Raw genomic sequence first — 14,317 nt, forward strand, 5'->3', positions numbered from 1 at the left:
ATGGAAAAGGTCAATTTCAGTTCAGGATGCATCCCAGATTCATTTCTGGTGGGTATTTCAAACATTCCCAAACATCACGTACAATCCGACATGTTCTTCCTTCCACTCAGTGGATCACTCATTACATTCAGGATGCTTAATGAAGAGGTACTAGGCTCCCGATCCTACATGGAGATGTCTGGGATTGAAACAAGGACACCCTGATGCAATACAGATGGACTACCATTGGGCTGTAGCCCTTTCCACCAGGCAATGCTGCATCTAAACAAATTCCAGTGCTGCAGGAGCAGTGCTACTTAAGGGCTCTATAGTATGATTAGATGTGATGAATTGACTCAAGTTGCTATTCACTTTAATGAACTAGCTGAACATGCCTCCATATAAATCCTTTGCCCAACGAAAATTCACTACTCCTCTCTTCCCATTCAGCTCCAGAGAAATAGAATGGGGGATTTAGGATTCATTTCAGGTGGTATTTCAAACATTCCCAAATATCACCTCTGGTCTGCCATGTGTGCTCCATGCCCTTTGTGGAGAGTGGTTCATTAGGGTTAATGCAGCACTGCTCCCAAGCAACCTCCATGTATCCTCAGGCAGAACCACCCGTCCTTTCTCCCTGCCCGTCGCTGACCCTCCCTACTTTTGGTCTCCCTGCCCCACCAGTTCCAATGGGCACCGGCTGCAGTGAACGGCACTAACTATAAGGAGACATGAGAATGTGTAGCTTCGTCTAAACCCATTCCCTCCCATTTTAGGACTATAGCTCCCATCATATCTGAATATTGGCCTTGCTAGCTTGGGCTGATGGGAGTTGTAGTCCAAGTCATGTGGAGGCCACCACATTGGGCAAAACTGCACTATTACAACTCCTCCCTGAAAGATCTCCTGGCACTCAGGGTGCACTAGGCTCCAGCGAATTAAAACCATGGGTTTGTTGAGAGAATAGGAGAAAACAATATAAAATGAACATTCTATATTTATTGGGAAGGCTCTGTAGCTTGTGACTAACTGGTTTCCCCTGAGATGGTTTTGGACATTCCCTGGTCTTTGACCATGCTGGCTGGAGGTGATGAAATATGGAATCCAACAGCATATGGAGGGCCTGTAGGTCAACACCCTGGTCTAAAATGACAAATACAGTGGTGCCTCGCAAGACGAAATTAATTCGTTCCGCGAGTCTCTTTGTCTAGCGGTTTTTTCGTCTTGCGAAGCAACCCTATTAGCGGCTTAGCGGATTAGCGCTATTAGCGGTTTAGCGGCTATTAGTGGCTATTAAAGGCTTAAGGGATTAGTGGATTAGCTGCTAAAAGGCTATTAGCAGTTTAGCGGCTTAGAAAAAGGGGTTGGGGAGCGGAAAAAAATCTCAAGACTCGCAAGACATTTTCGTTTTGCGAAGCAAGCCCATAGGGAAATTCGTCCTGCGAAGCGCATTGAAAAACGGAAAACCCTTTCGTCTAGCGGGTTTTCCGTCTTGCGAGGCATTCGTCTTGCGGGGCACCACTGTATGGGGCTTGAATTTGTTCAACTACTCTATTAAATGCTTCTATCCAAATTGGAATGCCATACAATAACTGAGAAAGGACGTTGGCATTAAAATATATTTATTGCAGCAGGGACCATCTGGTTGCCTCTGAGGAAGAAAAAATGAAGAATCACAGATGTGGTGCATTTTACATGGATGGTCATTCAACGCCTGTGTTTTTGTCCAGTTTAAATTTGGCTGGTAGAATATCCCTAGGTGTTCAACAGATTTTACCTGGTCAATGGGGTGATTATCTAGTCCCCATTTAACAATTTGACAACTTTGAGAAATTATCATGATTTTAGATTTTTCATAATTAATTCCCAAGGAGTTGATCTGGCAGAAGGAAGAAAAAAACGAGTTCAGAAGTCTTCTAAGGCCAACCTGGGTATGAGAAAGAATTGTAGTATCATCTGCGTATAAAAGCAATTTTATTTTATGTTGGCCTAATGCCAGTGGATGTCCGTTTACATCCTCAAAGTGATGAGCCAAGTCATTTAAGAATACGTTGAATAAGTGGGGTGCATATGGGGGGCCTACAGGTCAGACACCCTGATCTAAAATGACAGATACGGGGCTGGATATTAGTAAAGTCCCAGTTTCTTCCTCCAGATTGTGGTCGCCCTACATATACCATGAGTCAGTCCCACCCAATTTTCTACACAGTACTATCACAAGCTGGTCAGGAAATGAAACACCATAGCCCATCTTCTTCCCAGCCTATTTTAACTTGTGTGAGAGGCTATTTGGAAAGAGAGAGAACTGTCAAAGGTCTAAAAAGATGTCTATGGCTGCTTCAGAGGAGGATGAGTCTCAAAGCACTGTCTTCTCTTAACCATTTGATATTCTATAAGAAACCTGCTTATTGACTCATGTTAATTCTCACCACCACTTTGGGTCCATCTCACCCTTTAATTTCAGAATGTCAGATGACTCCTGACCAGAGTTGTAAAGATCTGGAAGTGAAAAATTTGGAGGAAACCAGAAATATATTTACTGTTTATGCTACTGGTTGTTTTTTTTTTTTTTTTTAAAGGGAATGAACACTATAAAAATTGGAGGAAACCTTTTTTTCATGGGTTTTTCCATAGCTCCACATCTATAGTGTTCTCTTGATGGATCAAACCGAATGACCACCTAGTCTAGTCTCCTGTTTCCCACATTGGACAAGCAGATATGCTTCAGAGACAGCAGGGTAACAGTGGCAAATTCTGCTTTCGTTGTTGGCAGACTTACACCTAAATTCAACTCATAGGAAACCAATATTGCCTCCCTATGAGGAATCATCCACATTTTACAGGATGGTTCCTACAGAATCATCCATTCATTCTAGAATTTGTTCTTGGGGGAAAGTCTTGCCATGCAACTTCAGATCAGAATTGATCTGAATTGGGTGGATGTCGATGTCAAAATCAATCCTCATTCATCAGTTTTGTTCTGCATATTACCAGGGCTGGCATAGTCAGATAAATGCTGGGGGCCCTCACTACTGGTGATAGCATCTTACAGTCTCCAGAACAACATATGATCAGTGCCATATTTTACAGATTAATCCTCCTTCCACAGGCACCAGCTGTTAGTTAGCTCTGAACATAAAGAGGCAAGGCTCAGACCAGAACTTAAATGGGGAAACACCAGTGAACCTTGTAAGATGCTACTTGGACTAATGCCAATCTTCCTACCCTGGTAGACATTGCCACAAAAACTTCCTGAAAACTAGAAAGGAGTCTCTCCTTGTTGGTCAGGTGTTTTTGACTGTGCTCAGAACATCTCCCCTATGAAGGTGGGACCATCACAATGAATGGAGCATTGTCTCACCAACTCTAGCCTGTTCTTAGCCAGCCCCCACCTGCCTGCCAGTTTAAAATGGGGCATTGGCTGTCAACTTTCTCCCCCTTAGTCTTATTATTTTCCTTGTAGGACTTGCAGGGTGTGTGAGAGGAAACCAGAACCGGTTGTCTCTTCCTCTGTCTGCTGTTGGCTCCAACTCCACCTGCTGATGGTGTCCCTGCCTTCTGCCTGATCAGCCCCAAGGGAACGCCACAAAGGGCACATTTGGGCCTTCTTAAACCATGTTGCCAGAAGTCTCTTGGCCAAAGCTGACTTCATTTCAAGTCGCAGTTTCTCTGGGGATTCCCTTCATCACATCACGGGGATTAGACTAGATGATGCTTCCAACTCTACAGTTGAGAACCCACTCACAGGGACCAGGGAGCAAAGGCCCAGTGCATCTATGTTGCATCAGCCTAGGTTTCTACCTGTGATGGACTGCAAACCCATATATTTGTTGTTGTTTAGTCGTTTAGTCGTGTCCGACTCTTCGTGACCCCATGGACCAGAGCACGCCAGGCACTTCTGTCTTCCACTGCCTCCCACAGTTTAGTCAAACTCATGCTGGTAGCTTCAAGAACACTGTCCAACCATCTCGTCCTCCTTGTGCCCTCCATCTTTCCCAACATCAGGGTCTTTTCCAGGGAGTCTTCTCTTCTCACGAGGTGGCCAAAGTATTGGAGTCTCAGTTTCAGGATCTGTCCTTCCAGTGAGCATTCAGGGCTGATTTCCTTAAGAATGGAGAGGTTTGATCTTCTTGCAGTCCATGGGACTCTCAAGAGTCTCCTCCAGCACCATCATTCAAAAGCATCAATTCTTTGGCGATCAGCCTTCTCTATGGTCCAGCTCTCACTTCCATACATCACTACTGGGAAAACCATGGCATTAACTATACGGACCTTTGTTGGCAAGGTGATGTCTCTGCTTTCTAAGATGCTGTCTAGGTTTATCATTACTTTTCTCCCAAGAAGCAGGCGTCTTTGCTGTCAAAATGCAAACCTACAATGCTTTAGACAGGCCCTTTTGCAGTATTATTTATTCATTTATTTACTTGCTTGCTTGTTCCCAAAGAAGCCCAGAATGGCAATGGCCATCAGGCCATGTACACCAGCTGTTTACTAGGTCTCAGTGCCAGCAAACGTGGTCCAGGCTAAAGAAGAGAACTACGGTACTTGAGCATGGTTTCAACTTCAGCATACAAATAAATTGAGGATGAGAACACGGACTGCTGAACCCCATGGATGCTGCCCCATGTATTTTGAATCTCTCTACCCTGGAAGCAGTGGCCACTCAAAAGAGTGGGATAAATCAGAAAGCAATGGGTTTGTGATAGCCGTCTTCCGAGAAGTCTGCTCAAAAGTCTACTCCTCTTGGTTTCTATCTATGAAATCCACGGGGCTGACTACAAAATCCATGGTGCAGTGCCGTTCTGATCAAAACGCACTTGCATAAAACATTGTTATTGTTATTTATTAGATTTATATACCACTCTTCATCACAAGAACCACAGAAAAAATAATGATAGCAGGCAAAAAAATGGACAGTGTGCAAGTGAGAGAAGTCAGAACCCACAGATCAATCAATCCATCAATCCTTGTCAAAGACCAGACAGAGACCCATAGAAGCAATGGAGTTTTCTTCTATCTGCAAATTTGAAGTGCAGGATTGTGCATTAGTGGAAGCATATATATTTCACCCTAAATAAATGAAATTCAGCAGCAGCTTTCAGAACTCAATGTACAAGTTCATTTTTTTAAACCTGTGATAAGTGTTTTCTCTGAGACATACTAGAAGCTAATTAAGGAAGTTCATACTTGAACTCCAAAGAACGGTCCAGTGGATTGAGTTTAATTTATTTCTTTGTGTGGCACAAAGAAAGCTTCACTGCCTCCAGACTGATTCAGTTGTGAGGCCTCTTGTCAGAAACATCTTCTGGACTAAATGAGACAGTGGTACCAATTCTTGGATTCTCCTCCAGAGACCAAACTGAAGTGGCAAAGTCCTGGTAACCTTCAAAGTGTTTGGACTACAACTCCCATCATCCACAATTAGGGTGGCCTATGGTCAGGGATGAAGGGGGTTGCAGTCACATGGAGGGCACTGCCTTGGCTACTGGTGGACCAAAGGAACTCATCCATCGCATTCCCAACATCAAGAGAAAAATAATGGGCAACAGAACTCCTTGGAAGACCTGAGAGTCTTCTGGCTGCCAGACAGAATCCAGGAATGCTGCTCCCACGGGTGAACCAGGTCATTATGTCATCTTTCTTCCAAAACACCGTTAACTATATTTTTAATTGTACAGTGGTACCTTGGTTCTCAAACGCCTTGGTTCTCAAACGCCGAAAGTAAGTGTTCTGGTTTTTGAACGTTTTTTGGAAACCGAACGTCAAATGCGGATGTTGGTTATTGTTTCTGGGGTGCCTCCACCAATCAGAAGCTGCACCTTGGTTTTCGAACGGACTTCTGGAACAGATTAAGTTTGGCACTTTTGTTTTTGTATTTATTTTCCATTTTTGTCTTTGAGGCTTTTCCAGTTCATTTGTTTTTGTGACAGCGTGGAACCTAGTTCAGCTACTGATTGATTGATTGATTGATTGTGTGACTGCGGAAATGGATAACAGTCCCCCATCCAAACAATGACTATCATCAGTGCAGGTAAGAAAAAAATAATAATTTTATTTTTTATCATCTACAATGCTGTCTTATTTATTTTATAGTACAGTACATTGGTTATTGCTTTCATTTTATGGATCAATGGTCTTGTTACATAGTAAAATTCATGTTAAATTGCTGTTTTAGGGGTTGTTTTTAAAAGTCTGGAACGGATTAATCCGTTTTGCATTGCTCTCTATGGGAAAGCACGCCTTGGTTTTGGAATGCTTTGGTTTTGGAACAGACTTCCGGAATGGATTAAGTTTGAGAACCAAGGTACCACTGTATGTTCCAATGACTCTATTTAAAAGATGGCTCATTTGTACTGCTTGTTTTTAGATTTGTGTTCGTCCACCACTTTATGAAACATTCAATCTCTTGGAAAAGTGGCTTATAAATTAATTTTTAAAAACTTCTTAAGAAATAGGGGAGAAATATGTCACCGTAAGGAAAACAGAAGCTGTCCTGTTGCCCATTCTATTCCCAAAGGGGATAGGTGTCGACAGCTTGTCTCTCCTTGTGAAGAGACAGCAGGTTTTTGTACAGCTGTGTGTCACTGTGGTGGATCTTCGGAGGAGGGACCCACCTGACTGTCACAGGTAAGTCACTGAATTTATCACAACCTTTTCCATACCTGTGACAATATTCTAACTTTTCCATCGTTTTTGCCCTTTTTTCCTTCTCTGACTGTAAACCCGACCTTAGGGCATTTGTTGTTTATTTTACAATGAGCCTTTAATAGAAAATGTACTTGTGATTCTAGCCAGAACGGGATATTGCAAAACCATGTTATCTGCCTCTTCTTTCCTCAAGAACATTGGACAGTTAATTCAGGCTGGGTGGGAAATTCTTTTCCTTAGTCTAGGTCAATGTGACTGTCTTTGGAAATCATTTTTTGCAAATCTCCGTGGTGGCTAAACTCAGACATAATTTTACTGGTGGGTGCTAAAGATAGCAGAGAAGTGAATCTGAGCTGTGCTATTCCAGGTAGCCGATATGAATTAAGGGCAGTTTGGATAATCCCCGAATTGTGCTCCAAAGCTCACATTAAAGCAATACACCAACCAAAATGTCACAAAATAGCGTGAAGCATTTCGGGTTTCCAGAAATCTCCATTCTGGAGGGCCTAAACACTTGTACCTTACGTTGTGACATTTTGGCCCACCTTATAAAATGGTTGGATCTGGGCTGTGTTGTTTTTTTCTAATGTAGCTCCCTTTACTTTTTCTAATTTTGTATTTTCATTTTGGGACTTCCTAAGCAGAGGAATAGAATAGATTCTGTTTCTAGATAGCTCTGCAGTTCAGAGCAACATGCTCAGTCTAAGAGAACCAGGACTCTCTACATTCTACAACACAAAATGCAATCATCTGAAATGGAAACCAGGGTCAACTCTGCATAAAATTTCACCAAAACTGAATCGGGTTTTACATCATTAATCAAATGATAGATTTTATTTTAATTGTCCCCGCTAAAAACCTCACACTTTTTGTACGGTGCAAATGGAGCTGTACAAAGAAAGGTAAAACTGCTTGTAAATATATGAACTGTGTGTTGGGAGAAAACCTGGTGAACATTCTGTGAGGACCGAAACCATGAATTGATTTGAAAACATGGGAAATTGAACTTAAGCCCAAGGAAATGAGAAACTATAATTTAGAAGATTAACGCTTCCCTATTACCTGACGACAAGACAAACCAGTAAGACAACTTATTCAGAGTTGCTTGTTCGTCTTTTTCTTGTAACATGGTTGAAATCATTTTATTGTGATGATTGCTTTTTAAAAAAATATATGGATAAAAACCAATGCTCCCCTTCTGCTTTCAGTGGAGACATCTGTTGACATTTGAGAAGGGGGCAGAGTTTTCTCTAATTTTCCCTATCCAAGTGTGGTCCCCCAACCTTTGAGATCCATTCCAGGGGGTTGTGGGACCTTCTGAACAGTGTGAAGCAGTTGGCAACGAGGGGAAACCATAGAAAATCCTCTCCCCCTTTCTATGTTCATAGATAGTGTCTTCACAAAACTGGAATGGATTTCACCTCAGGGATCTTTATCCTCCGAGTTTGGAGTTAAGGCTTGTTCACAAAAGTGAAGCACTGCCTTATCCCCCCCAAATGATCCTCTCAGCGAGCAAAAATGGCCGTTGCGTGGTCTCCCAATGGGGGGGGTGCTTCTGCCCTCTGTTCCTGCTTGCGAGCGTCCCATAGACATCAGGTTGACCACTGTGAGAGCAGGATAGAGGACTAGATAGACCTTTGCAATCCTCATCCAGCTGAACTCTTCTTCTGTTTTAATGCTATGTTCTCTATCCATTGTTGGAGGCTGTCTCTCAATAGCAGCTGCTGGGAATTAAAAGTGCATGGAGCAGTGCAGCTCTCAGATTGTCAAATGACATGGGCTCTGTTGTCAAAGTCTGGGAATCAGACTTCCAAAATGGCATCCGGGCATATTTTTGCTGCGGCCTTATGGCAACTAGGGCAATTATTTTATTTTATTGTTTAGAATAATGCTTAAAAAAATGAAAAAGAAGTCCAAAATGGAGAGCCAGTGTGATGTAGTGGTTAAGAGCGCTAGACTCATGATCTGGTGAACTGGGTTCACGTCTCCGCTCCTCCACATGCAGCTGCTGGGTGACCTTGGGCTAGTCACACTTCTCTGAAGTCTCTCAGCCCCACTCACCTCACAGAGTGTTTGTTGTTGGGGAAGAAGGAAAAGGAGATTGTTAGCTGCTTTGAGACTCCTTTGGGTAGTGATAAAGCAGGATATCAAATCCAAACTCTTCTTCTTCAAAAGCTAATTTTATGGGGGAGATGTTCCCCCAAAAAGCTCAAAAACTTTGAAAAACAAAAAGGCAACCCTACTTTTGGATTATGCCAACCCTACTTTGGACCAGATCCAGAAAGGCTCATTGTATATTCTTTAAATTACTTATGCACAATGAACATAGGTGCGGAGTCCCTGGGCCCCTGGGTGCCTGAGCACCCACAAAATTTCCCATGAATGGACTGGGCACCCACAAATTTCAGTTCCAGGGCCATACACACTGGATGGTACCCATGGCCCCAGGCACCCACAGTCCTGGGGCCAAGTTTGCACTCCTGACAATGATAGTTCACCATGTGTACAAGAACAAATAAGGTGCTTTGTAGATCTCTCCTTTGCTATGATTGTCAATATAAATATGTGAGTTTAAAAGTGCATATCAGGCAGGGAATGTATATCCCAGTTCCTAAGCAGCTCTCCAGTTTCTAAATTAGTCTTAACTTTGTTTTATCTTTGTGTTAATTGGTTTTAACTCATCAATATTTTATAGAGCGGAGATGAAAGGACAGAAGTTCAGGAAGTTTTTCAAAGCCCTAGAAATGTCACACTATGACCCCAAGACCTTTTGCATGGAAACCATGCTCTGTAGCCTCTCCTATTAGCATAGACGTATGATCTTCAACTCCCTCTCAAGAGATGTGCACTATGGTATTCTAGCTGCGGATATTCCTAACCAGACTCATGCACTGTAATGAGAGGGAGAAATCTCTGAATAAACTCTTCCTCTTACAGATCAGCACAGCTCAAGGGTGCCAAGAATGGCTGTTTTGCTTCATAGACCAAAAGATACAGGTTCAATTTGTGTATATTGCACAACAATATTTTCTGTGCTATGAAGCATTAAGGTTCAGTTCCCCTTGGCAATTTTCAGAGAATCATGAAGAGGTCAAAGGGGTGCTCAACCACACCTAGTCTAACCTCCAGCCCAATGATTCCTCTTTCTAAAAATAGATGGTTCCAGGAGCCACCATTTAAATTTGCTCACAGTGCCTCAGAGTAATGCAGGAGTATTATGGGAAATTTAAATGGCAGCTCCCAGTTTCTGACACCACCATCACAATAAATCTTTTAGGATACATCCATATGATATATTACATGGTGGGGCACTCTGAGAATATATAATGCATAATAGCGGTTAAACAGAGAAGAAGGCATCACAAGCAACAGTATTACAAAGTTTCTTGAGCCTGGGCGAGAAGAAAAGCTTTTGGAGGAGACTTACATCAAAAAGTCATGGCTTCCAAATAGTCAAATGTCCTTACAAAACATTTCAGAACACAACTTTGGGGGAAAGAGTCAGATAGTGCTTCCTTTATGAAATCAAATAAATTATTACATGTGTCAAGATATTTATTTTCTCCCCTGAGACACGACGCTTAACCAGATTTCCCCTTGACTTCCAGGTCAGCCAACAGTACCTCCAACAGTGAACGTCTTCCCACCATCCCCAGAAGAATTGAAGAGCTCAGACAAAGCCACTGCGGTGTGTCTCATGGATGGCTTTTATCCAGGCATTGTCCAAGTTACCTGGCAGGCTGATGGCGCCACCATCTCCTCTGGGGTGGAGACAACCACACCCACCAAGCTGAATGACAAGTACGCGGCCAGCAGCTACCTCAGCATGAGAAAGTCCGACTGGGAGAGCTATGAGGCAGTCACCTGCAAAGTGACGCATGAAGGGAAGACCGTTGAGAAGGTGGTGAGGAGATTGGACTGTGCCTAAATGCTGGATGGGTCTGTTGAGTTCCTCGTGCCTCCAGCAACCAAGAAGAAAGAGTCCTTTCATATTCATATTCTCTGATTTCCTCTAATGCTACGTTGATCCATCCAGTCTAGTTTCCTTCCTATGTCGTTCCCCTCCCCACAACTCCTCCCTTCCTCTTCTCCCTGGAATCTCCTTTGTATGTTGGCTTATAATGTTAGCAAATTAATAAAATGTCATACATTTCACCAGTGTTTTCTCTTGACCCACTTCTTCATTCCATCTCCTTCAAGCAGGTTGTATTCATGGTTTCCTGTCCTATCACGGAAGGAAGTGTGCTGTTACTCAGCCAAAATGCACTCAGCTCAGGTCTGTGGCTGATAGCAGCAGTGATAAAAGCAGTGCGATTTCATGGGAATGTAGGAAGCGGCCTTCTGCCAAGTCAGACCAGTGGTCCATCTAGGTGGGCATTTTCTACACTGGTGGGGTGTGGCTTTCCTGGAGATCAGGCAGGGTTCTCTCTTAGTCCTACCTACCAATTTAGGTCCTGAGAAATGGAAAAGGTCAATTTCAGTTCAGGATGCATCCCAGATTCATTTCTGGTGGGTATTTCAAACATTCCCAAACATCACGTACAATCCGAAATGTTCTTCCTTCCACGCAGTGGATCGCTCATTGCGTTCAGGATGTTTAATGAAGACGTACTAGGCTCTAGTGAATTAAAATCACGGGTTTCTCCTGAGTATAAGATAAAATGAAATGAAATGAAATAATTTCATAATCACTGGGAAGCTGTTAACCAATACCTTACCAATATACAAACTAAATTAGCAGACATGGAGTAAAGGTAGAAATCTTTGTACCTTGTGATTGACCTGCGGCCCTTGAGTTGTTATAATTCCCATCATCCCTGGCCATTGGCCATGCTGGCTGAGAGGGATGCAAGCTGGAGTCCCACAGCATCTGCAGGGTCCAACCCTGGCATAAAGCAACAGCTATGGGACAGGATTTTGGTAAGTTTCCCGTTTCCTCCATCAGATTGCAGTCACCCTGCCTATACCATAAAAATGCAGCTCCCGGTTTTATGCACAATACTGTCATGAGGTATGTAGCCCATGAAGAAAATGCCATAGCACTCCTTGTTCCCAGCTTTCTGCACACCCTTATTTCAATTAGGCTATCCAGGGGGGAGGGACGCGGGTGGCGCTGTGGGTAAAACCTCAGCGCCTAGGACTTGCCAATTGCATGGTCAGCGGTTCGAATCCCCATGGCGCGGTGAGCTCCCGTCGTTCGGTCCCAGCTCCTGCCCACCTAGCAGTTCAAAAGCACCCTTAAGTGCAAGTAGATAAATAGGTACCACTTTATGGCGGGAAGGTAAACAGCGTTTCCGTGTGCTGCGCTAGTGCAGGCTCACCAGAGCAGCTTCGTCACGCTGGCCACGTGACCCGGAAGTGTCTCGGGACAGCACTGGTCCCCGGCCTCTTAAGCAAGATGGGCACACAACCCCAGAGTCGGACACAACTGGCGGCAGGGGTACCTTTACCTTTACCTTTATCCAGGGGGGGTGTCAGGGACTGGGCAGAGAAGGAATGGTGGAGACCACCTCCCCATCCTGATCCCCCCAGGGGGGAGGAAGAGGAAGACAGTACAGTAGTACCTCGGGTTAAGTACTTAATTCGTTCCGGAGGTCCATTTTTAACCTCAAACTGTTCTTAACCTGAAGCACCACTTTAGCTAATGGGGCCTCCTTCTGTCGCCGCACCGCTGGAGCACAATTTCTGTTCTCATCCTGAAGCAAAGTTCTTAACCCGAGGTACTATTTCTGGGTTAGCGGAGTCTGTAACCTGAAGCGCCTGTAACCTGAAGCGTATGTAACCCGAGGTACCACTGTATAGATCTAGAACAGGGGTTTGAGGGAGGTCACAGCTCAGAGGCAGAGTTGGGAAATAATGGGAGAGGAGGAGACAGGACCAGAATGGCAGCTGGCTGACATGGTGTCTTTAGAAAGCATCCCAGACCCTCCATCTCCCAGAACCTGCGAGCCTTAAAAGTAGGAGATCAAAGAGCTCAAAGACAGAGGGCACGTAGCAGCACCCACGGAAGTGATGACGAATGAGGAAGTGGGAGAGATGGGGATGGAAATTCACTAGGGAGAACACCATTATCCAAGAAGATGGGTTCTATAGCTTCTCTCTGTAATACTGAAATAAAAAAGGACAGTAAGAAACCTTTCCTTGTTTTTATACTTTCCTGGACAACCAGCCAGGAGCTGCTGACAGCAACCTGACAGGGGGAAAGGGGGGAGAGGGAGATAGCCATGTCCTTGGAAGATGTTTATGGCTGCTGCTGAGCCACATGTACACAATGGGTACCAGGAGTGCCAACTTGACTCCGCGACTGTGGGTGTCTGGAACCATAAGTGCAATGAAGTGTTCATGGCCCTGGCACAGAAATTTGTGGGTGCCCGGCCCCTTCATGGGGAATTTTGTGGGTGCTCAGGAACCCAGGGCAACAGGGAGCGAACCTATGATGGGTATCAAATGTCAGGGAGTATCAAATGGTGAGGATTTACACCAGCTCAGCAAGCAGGTCTCTCCTTAGCCAGCTCCCACTTTTTTATTTCGAACCCATCCATGGAGGGTCAGCTTCCTCCCCTTCACTCTGAAAGTTCTCCAGCTGCTGCATCTCATCTCTCCTCAGCATCCAACTGGACCCTACTTAGGCCAGAGTTCTCTTGACCAAAGTTGTCTTCCATTCCATGCCTACATCTCTTAAGGTAATGGCCTTCCTCATGCTCACAGATTCACCCCCATAACAATGAGGAGCAGCCCCCACTCCATCTCCCCCAGTTTCCGCCTACGATGGACTACTACGAACACACGCAACAGTGCAATTATGACCAAGAGGCCTTCCGCAGCATCATTTGTTTATTATAGTCTGTCTATGCCGTCTAGGCCTGAACATATGTAAGGTGACCATGGCTGAACCTCATGGATGGTTCAGCAGGTTAACTGTCTACCTTGGAACTAATTGCCACTCAAATGAGAAACATAAATCAGAATAATAAAAGCCATCAGTTTGTGATTATCGGCTTTGCAAAAGTCTGTGGAAAAGTCTGCTCCTATTGGCTTCTATCTATTAAATCCGTGGTGCTGACCACAAAATCCATGGTGCAGTGCAATTCTGATCGAAATACATTTGCAGGGAAACTTCCCAGTCCTGTGTTATTTCACACAGAAAATTGGATAGTGTGCAGACGAGAGAGGTCAGAAGCCATAGAAGCAACCGAGAGTTTTCTTCTACCCACAAATCCTAAGTGCCGGATTATGTGGAAGCATCTCTATTTCACCCTGAAGAAATGAAATTCATTGGCACCTCTCAAAACTCAATAACAAGCTCATTTTTAAAAAATCAGTGATAACTGTTTTCTCTGAAACATACCTGTAGCTGATTAGGGAAGTTCATATTTAAGCTCCAGTGCATTGAGTTTAATTTATAAGAAACTAGTGTGGCACAGACAAGGCTTCACTGCTTACAGATTAATTCACTTGTGAGGCCTCTTGTAAGAAACAGAGCCAACATCTGCTGCACAAAATAAGGCAGTGGTATCAATAGTTTGGTTCTCCTATAGAGATCTAGTTTGGATGACGAAAGCAGAGGTAGACAACATGGTGGCTTCCAGATGTTCTGGACTACAATGCCCATCATCCACAGTTAGCATGGTCAATGCTTAGGGACGATAGGAGTTGTAGTCTACAGGAACTAAAGGGCACCACAGTGGCT

At 44.0% G+C, this 14,317-nt stretch overlaps 2 protein-coding genes across 6 annotated transcripts in view; both read left to right on the forward strand.

Annotated features, from left to right (window-relative positions):
* The window catches only part of LOC310666695 (immunoglobulin lambda-1 light chain-like), a 105,732-nt gene that overhangs the window by 76,037 nt on the left and 15,378 nt on the right, over nucleotides 1-14,317 (forward strand). The window lies entirely within an intron of this gene.
* Nucleotides 1-14,317, forward strand: part of LOC310666697 (immunoglobulin lambda-1 light chain-like) — a 50,335-nt gene that overhangs the window by 29,507 nt on the left and 6,511 nt on the right. The gene's annotated exons all lie outside the window — the stretch shown is intronic.

Source organism: Podarcis tiliguerta (genome assembly GCF_965153285.1).
Source record: "Podarcis tiliguerta genome assembly, chromosome: 16".
Taxonomy (NCBI): domain Eukaryota; kingdom Metazoa; phylum Chordata; class Lepidosauria; order Squamata; family Lacertidae; genus Podarcis; species Podarcis tiliguerta.